Raw genomic sequence first — 16,049 nt, 5'->3', positions numbered from 1 at the left:
AAGCTTTGAGAATTATTGACATGGTTTGTGTCATCGTTGCTTGGTACCTTCTGCTTCAGTCTCATTTTGCTGTTGAAAGGGTTAACATCATGTGAAGCTCTTTTGAGATATGTGGTTGATAAGCAATGGTGTGGAACTTGTCGACACCGCACAGCTCACATAGTTTGGCAAAAAGCAAGACTCAAATTGGTGGCTCTAGTCAGTGGTAATGAAGGAAGGGCAACAAAAGTGGTAGATCCAACAGCTGACAAAAGTATGAGCAAGTGAGTCAGCAATAATATCAGATAGTGTGACTACCTGCACCCACCTTGTGACTTGATCATGCATTGAAAACCTTAGGAAGGAGGGAGAGGGCAGATGGTGTCAATATTTACTTGTCATAGGGGCCTCTTGTGGACATTAAACTGACCCAAAGGAGGTTGTGTATGTCACCCAACTTTGCTTTTCTGACAATGTGTGTGTCCAATTGCAGTGATTGGTTTTGACTCCAGGCCAGATTAAGCATTCAGTTACAAATCATGTAGTGGCTTTAATGCCTGGGTGAGTGAGGTCTTGAAGGGATGGAAGCACTGTCTTTCAGGATGAAAGACTGGGTAGAGATTACCTGTCAAAGTATTACATATGATTGGCAGGGAGAAGCCTGGCAGTATGAATGATTCAAAAGTCTCAGCGCAATCAAATGTTGGTTGGAAACCTTCAGAAAAAACAGTATAGCTTAGGAAAGTAACACTGTTGCAAGTTAGTTGTGACTTCTCATGATTGATTTTGATGCTGTTGACATGGAGTGTGGCTTGGAATTGGGCTAGATGATGTTTGTGTTCCTTGACAGGTGGGAAAATATCAGATGTCGTCAAATAGGTGTATGAAAATGGCAGGTTGAAAAATCAGCAGTTAATAAAACGTTTACCAGTCTGGGCAACATCTTTGAGGTCTTAAGGCACGAAAAAGTACTAAAAAAGTCCAAAAGGGGTGACGAATGGTGCTTTAGGTGTGTTGTATTTGAGCATGGGAATTTGGTAATAAGTTTTGTGGCAGTCAAGCACATTGAACACACACACACCATTGAGTGGTTGGCCAAAATCCTGTATATGTGGGATCAAGTAGTTGTCCATAATAGGGTGAGCAAGTAGGGCTCTGTAATCCCCACACAAACTAAACACACCATATTTTGTGAGGATGAGGTGCATGAGGCAGGACCAGCTGCTGTCCAAGGGATGGATATTGCCCATGTCTAGAAGTTTCTTGACAGCTGCTTTTGTGCGACACAGTTTTTTAGGGGTGAGGTGGCAAGCCTTGTGGTGTATAGGTGGTCTCTCAATAATACTGATTTTGTGACAAATACCATTAGTAATCACTGCCACATGCACATCATATGTACTTGCAGAATTAGGGGTATGGTTGAGGCATGAGAAGGGAGTGCACTGGGGAGAAACACTGAGAAGGGAAGTAACACTAACGTTATAATCTTGTAGAGGTAGTGACACTAAAGGAGGTGAGGGTGTGGCTGTAGGCATGTCAGCTGTGCATGGTGGCAGCACGTCGGTGAGTTGACGTACATCTGATGAGCTTGTGACAGTTGCTTGTATGCTGCAGTGATCAACTGATGACATTTGGAATTGTGTACTCGTAGGGTGTCAGTTGCGGAGCACTCAAGCATAAGCTCAACCAGTGATGTGGTGAGATGAGTGTCACTGTAGAACACTCAGAGAGAGAGTGAAGGAGAAGATGATGTATGTGTAATATAGGGCTTGTGGAGCCAAACAATCATGCAATGAGAAAACTGGAGGCATGGTGCAGTAAAGAGGTAGATTTAATATTTAGTGATAAACTGAAATGTTTAAGAAACTAAATACCAAGCACAGATTCTTTGACATTGGCAACATGGAATGTCAAGATAAAGTGGACCTCATGGTCTGCTACACTGAGTACATTGATGTTAGACATTTTAGCTGCATGTAATGTGAGCTTAGTTGGCCATCTGCAAGCAGGTGCCAGTGTGATGGGCATGACACTGGCTTATGTGCCCATGTTAATCAGGAATCTTAAATTCATTGTGTGATTCAGTAGACAGAAGTGTCCACCTGAGGTGGAGGTGGCAATAACCAACTGTTGTATAACAAGGCACGGTGTGCAATCATCACAGATTGGAGTGCTTAAAGTGGTCAGCAGGCAGAGTTTGGAGATGTACATGGGGCATGACATTTCTGTGCTTCATCCCCAGAGATAGCGTAGGACCATCAGAAAGGGTACAAAGAGTGGGAGTGCTTTGTACTGCATGCCTGCCATCTGTTGAGTTCTGTGCAGAGTCAGTGGAATGTTTGGGTGTGCCTTCAGCTGTGGCTTTTGATCTGCGAGACGCAAATTAGTCTGTAGGTGATCAAAAGCGTGTGACAGGAGCTACAGTTGTAATTCATGCAGTAATTTAACCTGTAACAGAATCCATAGTGCAATATCGAGCATAAACCTGGCATCTACTAGAGCTCATTGACAGTGCCATAGTTAGGATGGAGCCTGAGAATTGAGGCTTTCTTCATGAAGGATGTGATGAATGACCTCAGCCAGTGGGCACCATAGGTGTTCAATGATATTAGCTTTGGCAGCAGAATATTTATGATGAGTAGGTGCACAGAAGACCAAATCACTGAAGAGATACATGTGCTTCACAAGCCACCATATGGTGTATGGCGGAGGGTTTCCTGTACCAATACTTGTCATTTCCTTTCCTATTCTACTCGCAAATAGAGTGGAGGAAAGATGACTATCTATATGCCTCCTTATGAGCCCTAATTTCTTGTATCTTATCCTCATGGTCTCTACATGCAATGTATTTGGCAGCAGTAGAATTGTTTGGCAGTCAGCGTCAAATGCCAATTCTCTAAATTTTCTCAATAGTGTTTCTCGAGAAGAATGTTGCCCTCCCTCCACGCTTTCCCAATTGAGTTCCCAAAGCACCTCTGTAACACATACATGTTGTTTGAACCTAGTGGTAACAAATCTAATAGCCCACCTCTGAAATGCTTCAGTATCTTCCTTCAATCCTATTTAGTATGGATCTCAAACACTTGAGGAGTACTCAAGAATAGGTCGCACCAGTGTCCTATATGAGATTTCCTTTACAGGAGACATCATCTGTGATGCCGTGGATATCAAGAAGGTCGTCAACTAAAGCAAATCAAGTCTTGGGATTCTCTTTCAGCAGAGGAGAGAGTTTTAGGAATCTGTCAGTCAGAACCTGTTGAATAGCCATAGGGCAAGCCAGGGGACCTCAGAACCTTGGCAGGGATAGGGAACTGCAGTTGGTGAAATCTTGATTGAGCATTGCATACAAAGGCTGATGTTGCAGAGCTTCAGCTCCTGAGGTGATGTCCATACGTAACACATGATGCAGCAGCCTTGAAGCACGATTGACAGATGTGGCAGACATGACTATATTTGTCAGGTACAGTAGTGGTGTGCATTCATAAAGTGAGAGAGCATGGTGTGCTGCATCATTTGAGGCCCTGAGGCCATTGGTGGGCAGGGGGGGGGGGGGGGGGGGGGCAAGCAGATGTCATGTAGAATGCACAGAGTGCGGGTGACTGGTGCAGGTGGTACAGCCATGGTTGTGAAAAATGGTAGTATCAGATGCATAGAAAACAAATCCAGTGATTAGTAATACACTGACTAGCATTGTGTGAGTAGTAGTTCACTGAACACTGATGGTGATGTATATTGCATATTCACATACTGGGTGGTGATATCAGGTCTGAAACATGTGTGTTCATGAGATTGTTCCGTTTGTGATATGGGAAGGTTGGAATGACCTTCATTAGACATTGAAGTTGATGCACATGGATCCCGCCATTGTGAACCCGGCTAGGTTAGGGAGCTCATGTGCATTGCATCTGAAAGTAAGTGTTCCTGGTCCATTTTAACTTGAGCTTCACCATCTGGAGCCAAGATGTGAAGAGAAAACACATTATTCAGTATGTTGTGCTATGAACAGTTCATTGTTTACAGTGTACATGCACCACACAATAAACATACTTACGAATATAGTGCAGAGGAACATAAATGAGTCTGACATCACAAATGTGGTAACTTCTGTCCTCTTGTAGTAGATGATAGAAGCTTACTACCTATAAGTTTATTTGTAGTGGAATGTAGAAAAAATACAGCTTGCACTTATAAGACAGCCAAGAGAATAATATTCAGAGGTAAATGTGAATTAAAAGCTGAACATTTTATTGAAAATTTATGTAGGACCATGCATAGCTAATTTTTTACTTGGAATAAACTTCAAAATAATAGGACCTTGTCTGTAAAGGTTTTAGTGAAGTTTGCAATTTTGGTAATGGTTTAACAAAGTTGCAAACTGAAAGATGGAAAAGACATTTTAAAGTCAGTTTTGCTAGTAATGTGTTTTGGTTTAGGGTGACAGAAAACTTAACTAACAGGAAGTTTGGGTATTCTTCTTGGAAGTGTTTTGTGCAAGTAATAAATGGAAAACTGGTAAAACTGGGGTCTGCTATTGGAACAGTGATAGTTTTGGGAACAGACGGGGGGAAAGAAAATGATGTTGAAAAGTTGTAATAATAGTGCCCTCAGATGTGGCAATCCCAGGGTCCCAATGCTCTTGCAAAATTGTTTTGGAAATTTAGATTTCCATACTGCATGTTTTCCTCTGACTCATCTTTTTATCTTTTTACAACTACCTTCCAGTATCTTAGTGAAGAAATTATGTAGGTATACAGAAGTCTTATGTGAATCTTACAATACCAGGACATTTATTGGAGGACTACATCTTCTGAAGGTGATAATTATCTGGAAATTAAAAGAAATCAGGTTTGTTACAGTTCCTATTGCAAAATGTTTAATGATAAAACAATGTTTTCTGCAGTTTGAAGTTTTTAAACTGTGTCCATTATATAAAAAAGATATGATATGTTTTGGTGTGTTAAAGTAACTGAAGGTAAACTGTGACGGAGTTTAAATATTTTGGGGAACTTCGCAAATTTGATTTTTATGTAATGGAAGTCAGACTGGAAATGTTTTACTCCTTTTTGTGATTAGAGTCAGCTGTTATTAGCATGTGAAAACATTTAGTCTCATGGCAAGAGAAAAATATAAAGGGAAAATTAAAGTATTACGTTTTTTTGCAGACTACATCAATTCTGTTGCTATTGCAGTGTTGTTGTGAGAAAATAGTTTGTGGTGCGAATGAGGTCGACACCAGTATCGATCTGAGTATCGTCTTTGAACTAAGCTATACATTATCTTTGTGCAGTTCCGCCATCCAGCTCTGTGTAAGCCTTGCTTGTGTAAAGAGGTGAATAAATGAACTATTGCAAAATGGGAGTATTGTTTGATGTAACCAACCCAAACTTCTCCCTCACTGGTGACCTCGAGTTGTAATGTCTTCCGTTTTCGCCATTTTACTTTGTTTGCGGCCTCCACGTCGCTTATGATCATGTGTATTACTTCAACACAACATTTGAACAATGACTTTGGCCCAACGCCTAATGCCGGATTTTGTGATCGACATGCATCATGTTACGAGTGATGTACACCCACCAGGAGTGCAACACGATGCCTCTTACTTGACGATTACACTGATTTTGTCAGACATTTTCAAGCCTGCAACAATAAATGAGGTTAGGAGTGCGCATGACTCCGGCTATCTGACACCTTTGTTCCCACCACATGTGCCCTCCCTCATCAATGGTGCAGTTACCTCTTATGGATCTCCATGCAGTGCAGGACCGATGCTGATTTCTGCAAATGTTTCGTTGGACAACCTACCACCACCAGGACAACGATTTGCCACGCCAAAATCTGTGCAGTACCATACAGATTCCTGCTGCAGTGCCGGAACTGCTTTGTTCACAGGTCAACCGCCTCAGCATCCGACCACACCCATGCCTGCCTCAGTTAAACATCAGCTCATGCCTTCCTGCTTCAATACCTCAGCCTGCAACAGGAACAATAACTTGTTATCTGTGCCTGACCTCCATCTCTGTCCCACTGCTATGTCACAGTGTTTTGTGCCACGACATTCACCTTATCCGCACACCGTTTTGAGTGGAATGACTACGAACAGTGAACATTCACACATTCTGTCTGACATTCGACGTCATTTTCTACACTGTGCTTCTGGACAGCTGGCACCAGTAGAGCTTCCGCTACCATTCTTGGCACACCCCAGTGCCTCATCCGCACCGGTCTTCTGCGACACGTCAATCTGAACACAACCACAATGTGTTGAGCTTCCACAAATCCAATCGACACATTATGGTGTCTCACCCGCGTCGGCCTTCCATGTCATGACGGATCACGCTCAACCACAACGCGTCACCTTCATGCTGGCACCTGACCAGCTGTCGTCGCCATATCCCTGGGAGGCACACTCTCCTGGAATACTACAGCAACAGCAGCTTGTTTCAGACAGTTCCCCGACGAACTTATCTCAACCTATTCTTCTGAACATTCTACAATGCTTACCGACGCTGCCGCCGTTTAATCCCGAAAGAGCAACAACCTGGTTCAAAATTGTGGACAAAGTGTTCAGCCATTACAAACTCGACGAGTCTGCCAGGTTTCTGTGCCTCACCACCCACCTGCACGACCAGGAGGACTTGATTGCTGACCTGTTCGACGCCCCGGACTCATCTACCTGGTACACTCTAGCCAAAGAGGCAGTTCTACGTCGACTTGCATGCTCAACTGAGGCAGCAATACGCCAAGTGCTCCACGTCGAGCAACTAGGCAACGACAAACTTTCCCATCTCTGGAGACGGCTACGCGCCCTGGTCAGCGCCGATCTACTCTCCGACACAGCTCTCCCTGCTATCTGGTTAGATAAACTATCTCCTCACATCCACTTTGCTCTGGCTCAGAGGCCTCCCAAACCTGTCGAACAAACAGTGACAATTGCTGACAAGCTAAACGATGCATCACTGCTCTATTTCACCAGCCACTGCCTACATGAGAAGTCTTAAGTTCAGGCTCATCACCCTGTGGCTGGACGCGGCTGGGGCCACACTGTGCCGACCATTCTGCTCACTCCGGAAAGCAGTAAACCAACTACTGGGACGTCACTGGCTCCGTCCACAGTCACATCTCCTCCTGCAACTGAGCCTGCTGCGACTACCGAATCTCGGCCACTGCCACTGGCAACGAACGTTCCGCAGGAAATGCAACCGCACCACCTGTACTGTTACTTCCACACACGGTTTAGTGAGGCAGCACGGAACTGCAGACCACCCTGCTACTTCCCAAACGCCTCCTGCTCACAACATGACAGGCACCCCCCAGTGCTACATTCTGTCCAGGAACGACCGGATAATTGTGGACGACTTTACATTAAAGACATTTCATCAGGATACCTTTTCCTAGTGGACACTGGCGCCGATGTATCACTGCTGCCCATGTCCTTAGCATTTCGAACATCCACCCTCATCATACTTCACTGCAAGCTGTGAATTAAAACCAAACTACAATGCTCGGGTTCAACTTCACATGACATCTCACTCCCCGCAAACTGCAAATTCGAGTGGACTTTTTTAGTGTGCGAAATTGACGAACGTATACCAGGCATTGACTTCTTGCAATACCACAAACTTTCACTGCACCTAGTGCGAAACACCGTGTTTCATCACCCGTCCAAGACTCACTTCCTCTGTGGTCTGTCGAGCAAACCCCCCTGTGATAAATCGATCCGGGCTCATCTCATCCTACATGCTCGTCTCTGTCAACGACGTTACAAGAAATCATGCATAAGTGCCTATGCAAGGAAAACTTCAAGCTCTCCCTCCGGCTCCACAAAATACAGTTCCAGCACTCCGATGCAGCAAAGGAATTACAGACATGACAGCAAGGACAAAGCAAGGTCAGTAAGTGCGCCGAATCTGCTTGCAGCCCCAGCAATCGAGCCTGTGTGTGCTTACCTCCCACTACCCCTCGCAACTGTGCTATCAAGTCTGCCATAACGTGTACTGACAGTTCCACAGAGCCACACCCCCCTAACACGGCAGCGTTTGACACTCGGCCGGACACAAGTGTGCATGCGCGGCGAGCGTCACGTGTTCCCGAACTGACGGCTCCTACCCCGCCCCTCGCGGACAGCACCTCAAACAATGCAACTTCGGCTCCCGCTTGCCGCCGTGCGACCGCCACTGACAACACAAACAGTGCACTTGCGCCAAGCGTTTCGCCCACGACCGTGCTGCCACAGGCCGCACTCTCGGACAATGGACTCACTAACACTTCACGAGCTCTACCGAGCCCTCCTGATCACGGTGCCACTGCTTCAGACCAGCGGCCATCTTGTCACGTTGACTCCTGGGACACTTTCCTGCCTCGGCTCCCGTCGGATCCGCCGAGTGGCTCCAAACACAACGACCTAGCCTCGCCTGCCCCACCCGCCACACATTGTAAACAAACCACCTCCCGTGCCGCCGGCAACATTTCTGTCGTTACCAACGGCACGGTTCACAAGCTTCGCCTCACGCCAGGCCTCCCGATCTCCAGTAAACCACGTCGACTTCGTCCCGAGCGCCCCTCCGAACTTAAAAATGAGATTTCTGAACTTCTAAGCTCCGACGCCATTGAACCCTCTGTCAGCAGCTGGTCTATGCCCATTTGTATGACACCCAAGAAAGACCATTCCTGGCGCATGTGCAGAGACTACCATCGACTAAATGCACGAACGATTATGGACACGTACCCCATTCCCAACATTGCCGACTTCACCAGTTCCCTCGCAGGTGCGACCACGTTCTCTGTCATAGATTGCAAACGGGCCTACTGCCAGATCTCCATGGCTCCTGAAGACATCAAGAAGACAGCATTCACCACTCCAATCGGGTTATTTCAGTTTCGATTCATGCCCTTTGGTCCGAAAAACGCAAACCAGACCTGGCAACGCTTCATCAACGAAGCGCTATACGAACAAAAATTCTGCTTTGCATATCTTGATGACATTCTTATGTTCAGCTCCTCCATCGAGGACAACATTCGACATGAGCACTCTTGCGGCAACAGGCATCGAGACCAACCAGGACAAATTGCAGCTACATCAACCCTCTTTCACTTTTCTTGGTTTTCGGGTCTCTGCCGACGGCATTTCATCGCCTCCTGAGAAAGTACAAACAATACTAAACCTACCCAGACCTACGTTACTCAAAGAGCTCCAGTGCTTTCTGGGGACGGTTAGTCTTGGGCTACAGATATTCAGGCTCCACTGACGGATGCCTTGACAGGCACCAACACTTATGGATCTCGGTCCATTCCATGGACCCCTGCTATGACTGACTCTTTCACTGCCCTCAAAAATCTTCTTGCTGACGCCTGCACCATCGTGCATCCTCATCCCAATGCGCAGCTTTTCATCACCACAGACACGAGCGATACTGCTATCGGTGCTGTCCTTAGCCAGACAGTCGACGGCCAAACTTCGCCTGTGCAGTTCTTATCACGCAAGCTCACCAATGCACCAAGGAAATATTCGGCGTTTGACAGGGAATTGCTCGTGGTGTATGAAGCGATCAAGCATTTTAAGACTGACGTTGATGGACATCCTTTCTATGTTTTAACAGACCACAAACCCCTGGCTGCAGCCATTTCAAACCCGCCAGCTGACCCGCCTCCTCGCCGCTTCAGATACATGGGCTTCATATCTCTGTTCACCACCGATCTCAGACACATAAAGGGTGCTGACAATATAGTTGCTGATTTCCTTTCACGAGTCGACGCTGTCCATTCACTGTTAGACCTCTCTGAACTGCCTAACATCCAACCCGCCGACGAGGAAACACAGAACCTGATTTCAAACTCTACTTCTTCACTACACTTCATCCGCACCACCTCCCCTGGCATCTCTGGTGAGATCTGGTGCGACGACAGTACGGGCACGTTACGCCCCCTTATCCCAACCACGATCCATCGATCTGTCATCAATGCATTGCATAATTTAGCCCACCCTGGTGTTGGGGCATCCGACCGCCTCGTAGCAAAGTGCTTCGTGTGGAGGAATGTCAACAAGGACTGCCAGCAATGGGCACGCTCCTGCATGGCGTGCAAACGCTGCAAAGTACACAAGCACACTTCACCCCCCCCCCTCGGCGCCTTTTCGATCCCTCCTGGGCATTTCCAGCATATTCATATTGACATTGTCGGCCCTCTCTCCCCTTCTAACGGCTCTCGTTATGTTCTCTCATCTATCGACCAAACAACTTGCTTGGTCGAGGCTGCCCCACTCCCCAATAGTACAGGAGAAAATGTTCGTCGAGTCATGGGTATCGCGTTTCGGATGTCCAGCTACCATCACGACTGACCAGGGCAGACAATTTGAGTCGGCCCTGTTCAACGAGATTTGTAACATTTGCGGCATCCGGTGTGTCCATACCACAGTATATCATCCTCAAAGTACCGGGCTAGTCAAGCGCTGGCACCGCACTCTCAAGGTGGCTCTTCGATGCCACGACTCTCTATGGATGGAGGCCCTTCCCCTTGTGCTACTTGGCATTCGTGCGATCTATAAGGAAGACCTCAAAGGCACAATAGCTGAGTTCATATACGGCCAGAACATTGTTCTACATGGCGAACTCATGAGCCCTTCAGCTTCTCTCCCTCAGTCTGACTCAACTTCCTTCGTGGACCGCGTGAGACACCACTTCATCAACCTCCACATCCCTCCGCCTGCTAGCCATTGCTGCCCTAAGGTTCACGCCCTTAAATCTCTGGACAATTGTGAGTACATCATGCTCCGAGATGACACTGTCCGTGCTCCCCTCAAACCTCCATAAACTGGCCTGTACCGAGTTCACCGGCGCTCAGCTAACACCTATAACATCCGGATAAAAGATTCAGCTGTCACAGCTCTCTGAACAGACTTAAGCCTGCTCATGTCGAGCCTTCTTCTACCCCCCTTCAGGCCACGACCACGCCACTCACTGTCGTGGCTCACGATGCTCTGAACACTACCTCCATGTCGGACTTACACACTCCATCTAGTGACTTCCAGCTCCAATCGTCGAGCTCTTTTCTGACCTCTACCTCTACTCCGGTCTCACACGCTCCGTTGAGTGATCACACTCTCCCCACGCTGAGCTTACCTACGATCATGCCCTCTCTGCCGGGCCCTTCTCCAGCCCCTTCTACCTCTCCCCTGTCGCCCGCCTCACCCTGTCGAGGTTTCTCACACCCCCCCATCTTGAACATGCCCTTGCTCGAGATGTTTGTGCCTGTCCCTCCCCGGCCATAATCCACGACATCTCTATAATACTACACGATGACACTCTGTTCGTCATGTGTTTCCCTTCATCCGATGCTCATGACACAACCTCCACCATTCCCTGCTAGATGGTAATATGTGTTCCCCTCTCGCCCAATGTCCGCCTGGACATGCTTCAATGTGTTCGCCATGCCCACTGGAGACATCGTCATTGACGCTCCGTTCCTCTTGCAGAGTGCCGGTCCACCTGTCGCCGCACGACCAGCACGCCCAGTACGACGCCTGGCACGCTTCAATGACTTCCAGATTCGGTGGCCGAACCTTTCTTCATGACATCTACTGACACAGCTCCCCAACGACACTGTTGAGCTGACTGTGGTCTGGCTTCCACGGACCACGCCTGCCAACGCCATAGTCACCCCCCCCCCGGCCTCTCAAGAGTACTCCGTACTGCGGGAGGGAAGGGGGCTATGTGTCACTGATGAGGTCGACACCAGTATCGATCTTAGTATCATCTTTGAACTAAGCTAAACATTATCTTTGTGCAGTTCTGCCATTCCAGTTTTGTGTATACCTTGCTTGTGTAAAGAGGTGACTAAATGAACTATTGCATAATGGGAGTATTGTTTGGTGTAACCGCCCTGAACTTCTCCCTCAAGTTCATTAGAGGAGGATGTTTTTCAGACCAGAAGCATAATTAGGTGAACAAAAGATAATTTATATATTGAGACATTTGGAAGGTCAGTTATAATGTTATTTTTTCTTGGACCCAGATACATGCTCAGTTATCATGGGTAAGGTATATGAACTATATTCAAAGCATATTTCTACTTGAGGGTATACAATCAAGATTTATGGCATTGTGATGGTATTGTGAAGAGTTTATGATATTCTGTGTTTGCATTATGAAGAGTTTGTTATGCATTAGGGATTTACTGGTGCTCTGTTTTTTAATTTTTTTTTGCTTTCATTTGTGAATCACGAAGGTGAATGTATGCCATATGTTGAATAAAGTTTTGGTCTATTAGTATGCTGATGACTTCTATCCAGTGCTTGAAATGGGTCTAACGTATTTGTGGTATGTGAATTTCAGTTGAGACATTTATTCTAATGGCACAGTAATGGAAATATGAGGTTACTGAAATGATTTATGTGAAATACTAAATATAATGTTGTTGCTGGCTATAAAAATTTGACACCTAATGGGTAAACTTAGAAACTGCCTAACATACTAGATACATAGCTGAACATAAATAAAAAGTTGGGGATCATTCTATACTGAACGAAATGGGGGAGTTTTCTTGTTTAAAGTTATCAAACATACTTCATGGCTATAATAAATTTAACAAAGGGAGAGTTGACCTGCTCAATAAATTTTGAATTGTGTAGTATATTGTGAGCTTACATAAAGTAGAAATTAGGAATATCTGAACTTTTTTTCCATCACGGTGCACATTAGGGTAATTTTTTGCAGACTGAGGGATTAAGTCAGTTTCTCTTTAAATGGAGGTATATTAAAATATAACCAATGAATGTGTCTCTATCTTTTCTTTATACCTAAAACTTTTAAATTATCATAAACAAGTATCTCAGGGTTATTTTGCTGGCATGTTAACTAATTTAGTTACCATACGTTGACATTACAGCGCTTTTTATCTTGCCATTCAGAATTAGATACTATCTGCAGTACAAAATTTTTTTTTTTTTTTTTTTTTTTTTTTATAATGCTTTGTCAATTTTATTTATCAATAAATGTGAAGCAGAGATATATGCTACTAGTTGGAAAGTGAGAAAAGAGGAAGGATGCTTTCAGTATTCACTACATTTTTATAAGTCAAAACACAAGGAGTTCATGGACAAGTTCCAACCTAATGCAATGTTGGTTAAAGATTACTTTAAACAAATTGAATAACGAACAACTTTATTTATTCTTGTCTTTGTGTATGTCAATTATACAATACTCCTTTATATGATTTCAACATATTCACAAGATTACAAAAATATTGAAGCTCATTAATTTTATAACTGACTTCACTCATTAACACTTGGCATATCATTTTTCCTATCACTATAATGAGTACCGACTGTTCATGTATGCAAATTTTCTTTATCATTTGGTTACATGTGCTGTGTATTTATTTTTGTGGCACTGATGATGTCGACACCAGCATCGATATACGTTTGTCTCTAGACTCCGAGCATTGTCTTTGGATGCTGAGGAATGTTTTTGGGCTATTCCGCCATGTCTGTTCTTTGTGAGCCTTTGATCTGTTTAGGTGAGTGAATAAATGAACTACTGTTAAATTGGTGCTGTTTGGTGTAACCAACCCGAAATCCACCTCACTGGTGACCCCAAGTTGTAACGTCTTCTGTTTTCGCCGTTTTACTGTGTCCGCGACATCCACATTGGTTATTTTCACGTGTATTACATCAACACAGCATTCAAACAATGTCTTCAACCCAGCGCCTAATGCCGGATTTTGTGATTGACATGCATCATGTTGAGGGCGATGTACACCCACCAGGACTGCAACATGATGCCTCTCACTTGTTGATTACGCCGATTTTGCTGGACGTTTTTGAGCCTGCAACAATAAGTGATGTTGGGAGTGTGCATGACTCCAGCTATCAGATGCCTTTCTTCCCACAACATGTGCCCTCCCTCACCGATGGTGTAGTTACCTCTTACGGATCTCCGCACAGACCGGGACCAATGCCGATTTTTGCAAATGCTTTGTTGGACAACCTACCACCGCCAGGACAATGATTTGCCACGCTGCAATCTGTGCAGTACCACATGAATTCCTGCCACTTGACCGGAACTGCTTCGTTCACAGGTCAACGTCCTCAGCAGCTGACCACACCCGCGCCTGCCTTGGTTCAGCATCAGCACCTGACCTCCATCTCCGTCCCACTGCTACGCCTCAGTGTTTTGTGCCATGACATTCACCTTATCCGTACACCGTTTTGAGTGGAATGACTATGAACAGTGAACATTCACACATACTGTCCCACGTTCGTCATCATTTCCCACACTGTGCTTCTGGACAGCCCGCACCTCCACAGCCTCTCTGCAACACAGGTGGCCCCAGCCATGATCATATATCAAGCTTTCCACAGACTAACACGCATTCTCAAACTTTGAACTTTTTCTCACCTTTTGCCCCTGCACCAGCTCCAGTCGAGCTTCTGCTACCATTCTCAGCACTTCTCGGTGCCACATCCGCGCCGATTTTCCACGACATGTCAACCCACACACACCCGCAATGTGTTGAGCTTCTGCAACTGCAATCAACACATTACAGTGTCTCACCTGTGTTGGCCTTCCGTGTCACAATGGATTGCGCGCAACCACAATGTGTCACCTTCACACTGCTACCCGACCAGCTGTCGTCGCCACAACCCCTGGAGGCACACTCCCACGGAATACTACAACAACAACAGCTCGTTTCAGGCAGTGCCCCGATGAACTCAGCTCAACCTGTTCTTCTGAACATTTTACAACCCTCACTGATGCTGCCACCATTTAATCCCGACAGAGCAACAAACTGGTTCAAAATTGTGGACGAAGTGTTCGACCATTACAAACTCGACGAGTCAGCCAGGTTTCTGTGCCTCATCACCCACCTGCATGACCAGGAGGACTTGATTGCTGACCTGGTCGATGCCCCGGACTCAGCTACCCGGTACACTCTAGCCAAAAAGACAGTTCTACGTTGGCTTGCATGCTCAACTGTGGCAGCAATACGACAAGTGCTCCACATCAAGCAACTAGGCAACGACAAACCTTCCCAGCTCTGGAGACAGCTACGTGCCCTGGTCAGAAACGATCTACTCTCTGACACAGCTCTCCTCGCCATCTGGTCAGATAAACTGTCTCCTCACATCCGCTTTGCTCTGGCTCCGAGGTCTCTCAAACCTGTTGAGCAATGAATGACAATTGCTGACAAGCTACATAATGCATCACTGCTCTATTTCACCAGCCACTGCTTATCCGACAAGTATGAGGTTCAGGCTCATTGTCCTGTGGCCGAATGCGGCCGGGGCCGCACTGCATCGACTGTTCCACTCGCTCCGGGAAGCAGTGAACAAGCAACTGGGACATCACTGGGTCCTCCCACGGTCACGTCCCCTCCTGCAACCGAACCTACTGTGGTCACCGAACCTCGGCCACTGCCTCTGGCAACGAACTTTCCACAGAAAATGCAACCACACTACCCATACTGTTACATCCACACACGGTTTGGTGAGGCGGTATGAAACTGCAGACCATCCTGCTACTTCCCAAATGCAAATCGCAGGTAGGTCCAGGTGCCGCCTCCTGTGCACAACATGACAGGGGCCCCCAGTGCTCCATTCTGTCTAGGAACGACCGGATAATTGCGGATGACTTTATATTAAAGACATTTCGTCGGGATACATTTTCCTAGTGGACACAAGTGCTGATGTTTTGCTGCTGCCTATGTCCTTAGTGTCGTTAAACATCTGCCCTCATCATACTTCACTGCAAGCTTTTTTTTTTCAACTAAACTACAATGCTCGGATTCAACTTCCCACATCGTCTCACTCTCCGCAAACTGCAAACTCGAGTGGACTTTTTTGGTGTGCAAAATTGACGAACCTATACTAGGCATTGACTTCTTGTGACACCACAAACTTTCACCACACCTACAGCGAAACACTGTGTTTCATCACCCATCCAAGACTCACTTCCCCTGTGCCCCGTCGAGCAAACCACGCTGTGACACATTGGTCTGGGCTCATCTCATCTGTACATGCTCGTCTCTGTCGACGACGTTACAAGAAACAACACACAAGTGCCTTGTCGAGCTTGATA

The sequence above is a fragment of the Schistocerca americana genome, chromosome X (assembly GCF_021461395.2).
Source record: "Schistocerca americana isolate TAMUIC-IGC-003095 chromosome X, iqSchAmer2.1, whole genome shotgun sequence".
In the NCBI taxonomy this organism is placed as follows: Eukaryota; Metazoa; Arthropoda; class Insecta; order Orthoptera; family Acrididae; genus Schistocerca; species Schistocerca americana.
The sequence above is the reverse complement of the archived record's forward strand: the minus strand, read 5'-3'. Positions refer to the sequence as shown.